The sequence below is a fragment of the Nicotiana sylvestris genome, chromosome 7 (genome assembly GCF_000393655.2).
Source record: "Nicotiana sylvestris chromosome 7, ASM39365v2, whole genome shotgun sequence".
Classification (NCBI taxonomy): Eukaryota; Viridiplantae; Streptophyta; class Magnoliopsida; order Solanales; family Solanaceae; genus Nicotiana; species Nicotiana sylvestris.
Genome location: NC_091063.1, coordinates 112,083,738 through 112,089,737, shown reverse-complemented (window position 1 = coordinate 112,089,737; position 6,000 = coordinate 112,083,738).

Sequence of the window (6,000 nt, the reverse complement as noted above, 5' to 3'; positions counted from 1 at the left end):
AAATATGGACATAAATGATAAGACAAGGAAGAATAAAAGCAACAAGAATTGTTCCACCAATAACTCTTGTCAATATGAGATGCACAACAAGAATCACAACTGAGGTATCTCCTCGAATACAATAAGATTCACAACTGAGGTACCACCTCGTATTCATATTTCTTAATTTCAATCATAATTTTTTCTTATATCACCACGTGAGCCTTACAGCTCAATAGTTTTGAAAATATTTTTTCCCAAAATAGTTACACACACTTTAGCCCACCTTATGATGCCACGTGACTTCAAGTAATTCCCATACTAGCAATATGCACATAAAACCCACCTTATACCGCTACATGCACATTAAACCCTATTCTTATACCACCGCACGCGCATCAATATTCCAACACAGTAACAACTCGCACCACAAGTGCCCATGTATCACAACTTGCCAAAATCAACAAAACAATATCAATGTTTCCACAACAAATAGCCATGGCTCAACTACAATGTGTACAAAAATATCAATAATAACAATGAATATGAATTTCTCAACAAGGATGATATCTCAACAAATGACAACTTCGCCTCAATGTGATAACGACTTTCACAACTTCAACACCAATAACTCCACAAGAAGATAATTCACGAAATAATGGCTTCAAGTAAAAGTAATTCAACAATTAAGGATGTAACAATGCAATTATGAAAGCAGTAACTTCAACTAAAGCATAAGAGCAAAGTATCAAGTGTCATGCCCCCTAATTTCCTCCACGGAGAAAGTCCGGGTTCTGACGTTCACGGGGGGTAATAACTCATTTCCTTTTGGGAATTTAGGTATTTGAAGAGTCGCCATCTACCGAATTAAGGTGTGTTAGGGAACCTAGAGTAATTAACTCTTAGACTAGTTTGCATTACCAGAGATTTAGGGTAAGAGCACGAAATAACCTTGAGGGGAAGGTGTTAGGCACCCCTCTCGGTTCACAATAGTGGGTCCCGACCGAACTTATACTTATGAATTAGTCCTTTAACAAACAAGAAGTTGAAACACATAATTTGTAAATAAAAGCATGTTGGACATTGTTTGACTCAAATTACAATAAGACAAAGAATTTAAGCAAGTTGCATATAAAAGAGTAAAGTTTAAACATTGGGAATTGGAGAAAGGGGTCCTAGGTTGGTTAACCTACAGGATCATCCCACACAATGCCCGATAAACACTCCTCAATGAGGGGCTACACGTGACATTAGCGCATAGTCATCATATCCCTTTCTACCCAATTCCCCCCCCCTTTTGGTCATAGCCTAAAGTGTTCTAGTAACCTTGAGAATGTCCTATGCGTGTACTACCCGTCCCTTCCTCATGGTCCTGGAGGTATGTTAGGACCTCTATTCTTTGGACAGTTCTAGACTTTCCTAAGGTTTTAAAGGATAAAAATCTAGGCGTCAATCAAGAATAGTTAGGACTGCTTTTAAAGAAACAAGTTATAGGCTCATAGTTACCTCCTCATAAGTAAGTGCACGTCTTCAAACAACATTCCAATACTTAAGAGAAAATCCTAGAACATGATATCCAGGTGAGCAGGGGTTATATAGTGGAATTAGGACAATGTGTGAGAAATCCTATTTAGCTTGCTTACTGATTTAAACCTGTTAAATCTGGACAACTTAAGTAGCAAAACACAGTTTCAGAGTTGCAGAATTTAAAATCGCCTATAAGCTTGCCTAAACACAGAACAGTGATGTCCTAAGAGCATGATAACTACATTGATGTAGTAAAACATCGAACAGGTTTAAACGAATATTTGAGATCCTATAGACATGCTTTCTAGTGATAGTAAATTAAGGCAGTGTTCGAAAATTTGTTCAACGAAATAGACAGCTGATTTAAGCCACTTCAAAAGGAACTAACATGAATTAGACTAATTTGTTTAACTAAATTGATTTTAGTTCTGTAGGCAGGATTTCTGATTTTTTTATTCCTATAGGCATGGTATCTAATCATTAAGAGCTGATGTTGGAACTTATAGGCATGATTTTAGTGAGACAAATGTAGATACATGCAGTAGCAGTAATTGAACTCAATCACTTTACACTCTATAGGCATGATATCTAATTATGAAGTTTATTTTAAACCTATAGACATGGTTTCTATTATTGAATCTATTTAAATCCTATAGACATGATTTCTAATATGGAAACCATTTAAATCCTATAGGCATGGTTTCTAGTGGGGAAAAGCAAACATAGCAAGTATATTAACATAATCCTATAGGCATGGTCTCTACCCAAATTACCCAACAGATATAGCTACCCACCCTTTTTTACTAATCACCCCAAATTTGTTTACAAATAATTATTACAAACCAGTTGAATAAATTACATAAATAATAAAGAAAAGAAGAAGTTAACTATAGGGAGCCTGAAGCAAGCCCAAATGACTTCCCCAAGCCTCCAATAGCCTCAAAGGCCAAAGTTCTATAGACAATATCATTGTCTAGGTGCGTCAGAGTTCCCTAAGGATCTCAAGGATCCCGGGTAGTGCTCACACCTAGACTTTTCCTCAAACAAGAACTGATTCAAGTGCAGTGTGGAAAGGCCAGCTCTGACATGCCAGAGTTCAGAGAGATCTCATGGATCTCAAAGCAGTACACATGCCAGAGGGGCATGACCTAAATATTCTAGGAGTAGTGGAGAGTGCTTGACATAGTTTTATTTTGAAAATAGTACAAGGATGGCTTCAGAAGTAGAAAGGTTTTTCAGAAACATGAACAACTTATTAGTAAAAGATAGTTTGAGAAGAGTACCAAAACACCAGAAAATTGATTGGTCATAAGAGACATTCAGACTTAGGAAAGGAACATTTAACAAACAGATCCCATATGAGAATGGTGGCACATAGAAATTACATTAGGGTACATGGATAGGGATAAATGAAGCATATACTCACAAATTTCATATAGAGGGCCTTGGGGATTTTAACAGGTTAGTCATGCTAGGCAAAGAAATAAACAGGACATAGTGCATACATTGAACATGACAGAAATTTAGACATGCTAGGCAAGGAAGTAAGCAAGAAAGAGTGCAGAATGTAAAGAATACATTGAACATGTAGATTTTAGATATGCTGAGTAAAGAAGTAGGCAGGAAATTGAACTCATAACTAATGGACTAGTGCAAGAATGAAAACACATAGAGTTTGAATCTCAAACCTTAATTAGAGACATACCAGTTGAAGAAAGGTGCAGAATATGAAGAAAATAAAGTTCCAATATCTAGCCTTGGCTTTCAGCTGGCTAGATCAGCAAGTATCACAAATAGTAGAAGAGAAAATGAACTTTTAACGTATGAGTGTGCTTTTTTGTGAACTCAATATTCTGCCTAATGAGAGTAGAAGAAGGCATATAAATATTAGTTTGTAAGCTAGGTAAATAAGGTAAGAATCAAATTGTTCAGTGATTGAACAATCTCGGAATCAATTAAAGTAAAATCAGTCCAATTCTTCCTTTAATTAAAGGAATTAGTTCAAACGGTAAAGAGCAGGTGACAAGTAAGGAAAGAAATCATACATAACTGGAGTATAACAAATAAGGAAAGACTTCAAACAGTACAAGTATAGAACAAGTAATTAGGGTTAGTTACATAAAGTTCTAATTAGGGAAATAATCAGTAAGAATCAAGTAATAATGCAAACAAGGTAGGAAAAATTTAATTAAGGCTAGCAAATCAATCAAATTGAGTAGAAAGGTAAGAATCGAAAGTTTAAGTAAAAATGTTCAAATCAACCCAAGAAATAAGGAATTCAGAATATTCAATGGCTCAATCGAAGAGAAAGTCATGAAAAGAGTCAGCATGTTTAGCATATAAATAAGGTAAAACATGGATAATCAGGAATCTACACATAACTCTAGCAAAATAAAAGTTAAACAATACTGATTCGATGAGAAAGATGCAGGTCTTGATGTAAACAGTCAAGATGAACAAAAGCACATAGAATCAGTGAAAGCTTACACTAAGAAACTCCGTAGAAGCATATTAAGTCATGACAGTTATGAGAAATCACAAGAACTTAAAGCGAGAACCAGTCAGACATGCTAATACTCAGATACCAAACGAAGAACCCTAAAAATTATGGCTTTCAGCATAGGCGAGTTAAGGCTGTAGTAGACTCGTAGAATAAGTCAAAATATGTGAGAAACAGAAGTTTAAACACAAACATCATCCAACAAAGTTTAAAAAGAAATTTCGAAAACCCTAATTTTAGAAAAAGATGAAAAGCACTTGAAATCATATGATTCTTTTAAAGAAACTCAAGGCTATTGTAAAATACACAAGAAACAAACTTAAATCGTCCCAGATCTATACAGATCTAGGAGGTTTAGAAACGAAATTAGGGTTTCAAAGAGAACCATACAGAGATGAAAAAACCTGTTTAGAAACCCATAGATCATGGCCAATGTTGAATGATTTCACTCGAAATCACACTGGAATGGCCAAGATCAGGCGATAGATGAACCCTAGATGCAAGTCGGCATGGACCCGGTCCCTTAAGAGCCTTAGAGATGGCAAGAATGAGAGAAGCCATTAGAGGCCTGAGAGATGATGAGAGGTCACTGGAGATGGCCATGTATGGGGGGGAGACATTTGGAGATTAGGGTTTAGGTTGAGAGTGTTTTGAGAGCAGAGAGGATTTTAGGGCGGCGGGGTGGGTTGTAAAATTAATTAGGTTTAGGGGGTAATTGGTTGGTTTAATTAGGAAAGGGAGAATCTAGGCCGTTGATCAAAACGATCAACGGCCAGGATTTGGACAGGATTGGGTCGGGTAGGCAGTGGTTTGGGCCTGGGTAATTTAATCCAAAAATTGGACTGGGTATTGGGGCTAAAATTGTAATGAAATTAGGTTAGATTTTAAATAGCCATTTTAACAGTATATAATTTATAAGAAATGATAAATGATTTCTAAACAAAAATTTTATGTGCTAAAATGATTTAAAATAGTTGTTTAACATTTTAAAAATATCAAAAACCATTTTATGTATTAAAAACGTAATTTTGCTTTAATAGGGTTAGTATTGCAAATATATGCAAATTAATTTAAAAAATATAAATGCAATTATAAAAATGCACTAAAAAATATTTTAACAATATTTTGGCATATATAGAATTTAGATGGCTAAATCACCACAAAAATAATTTGAAGGATAATTATTGGAAATTTTATGCGTAAAAAGGGGAGAAATAAATCAATTTGAAGCCTTTAAAAATTATAAAAATGTTTATGCATGCTTATATATGCATATATGCTATTTTGAAAGTATATATATGTATTAAAAATATAGAGGGGAAAAATTGGGTATCAACAACTGCCCCTCTTTACCCGGGAAAGATGAAAGAATTTTCAGGTAAAGAAATGATGGCCAATTTTGACTGGGCAGAATGCTTTGAAAAATAGAGGTCGAGTTCTGGTCTTCGAGTTGCCTACATATTCTTGATTTTATAGGAATCAGGCCATGTATAGTTCTGGATTCATCGACGAAATATGCCGATGAAGTCATTGCCAGAATGGACGTGGTGCCGAAGTGGCTATGGTGAGTGGTTAAGCTCCGAGACAATTGAAGGAACTGGAGCGAGATCACTCCTGCTAAGATAGCGGTTACTTACTGGTTACCTGCAGATAAAAGAGTCTACAAACATGTATTTGCGAAAATTTAAACATGATGCAGAATCCCATTTGGACCATGAAGGTTGTCTTTGGACGGTTAAAGATGAAGTCCTTGGACCATGACGTCCTGGGCCATGAATTATTTAGTGAGGGATTCGCATGCCATAAAATGATGTTCTCTGGCCGTGAAAAATGGTGCCTCCAAACCATGACGCCTTTGAATAACGATATGCAAATTTGAAGGATCCTCAGGCCATGGCATGGTGTCTTCTGGCTATGAGGATGATGCCTTTTATACTATGATGCCTTTGGATAGATTGACAATATTTTAGCCTATGATATGCAATAACATGATG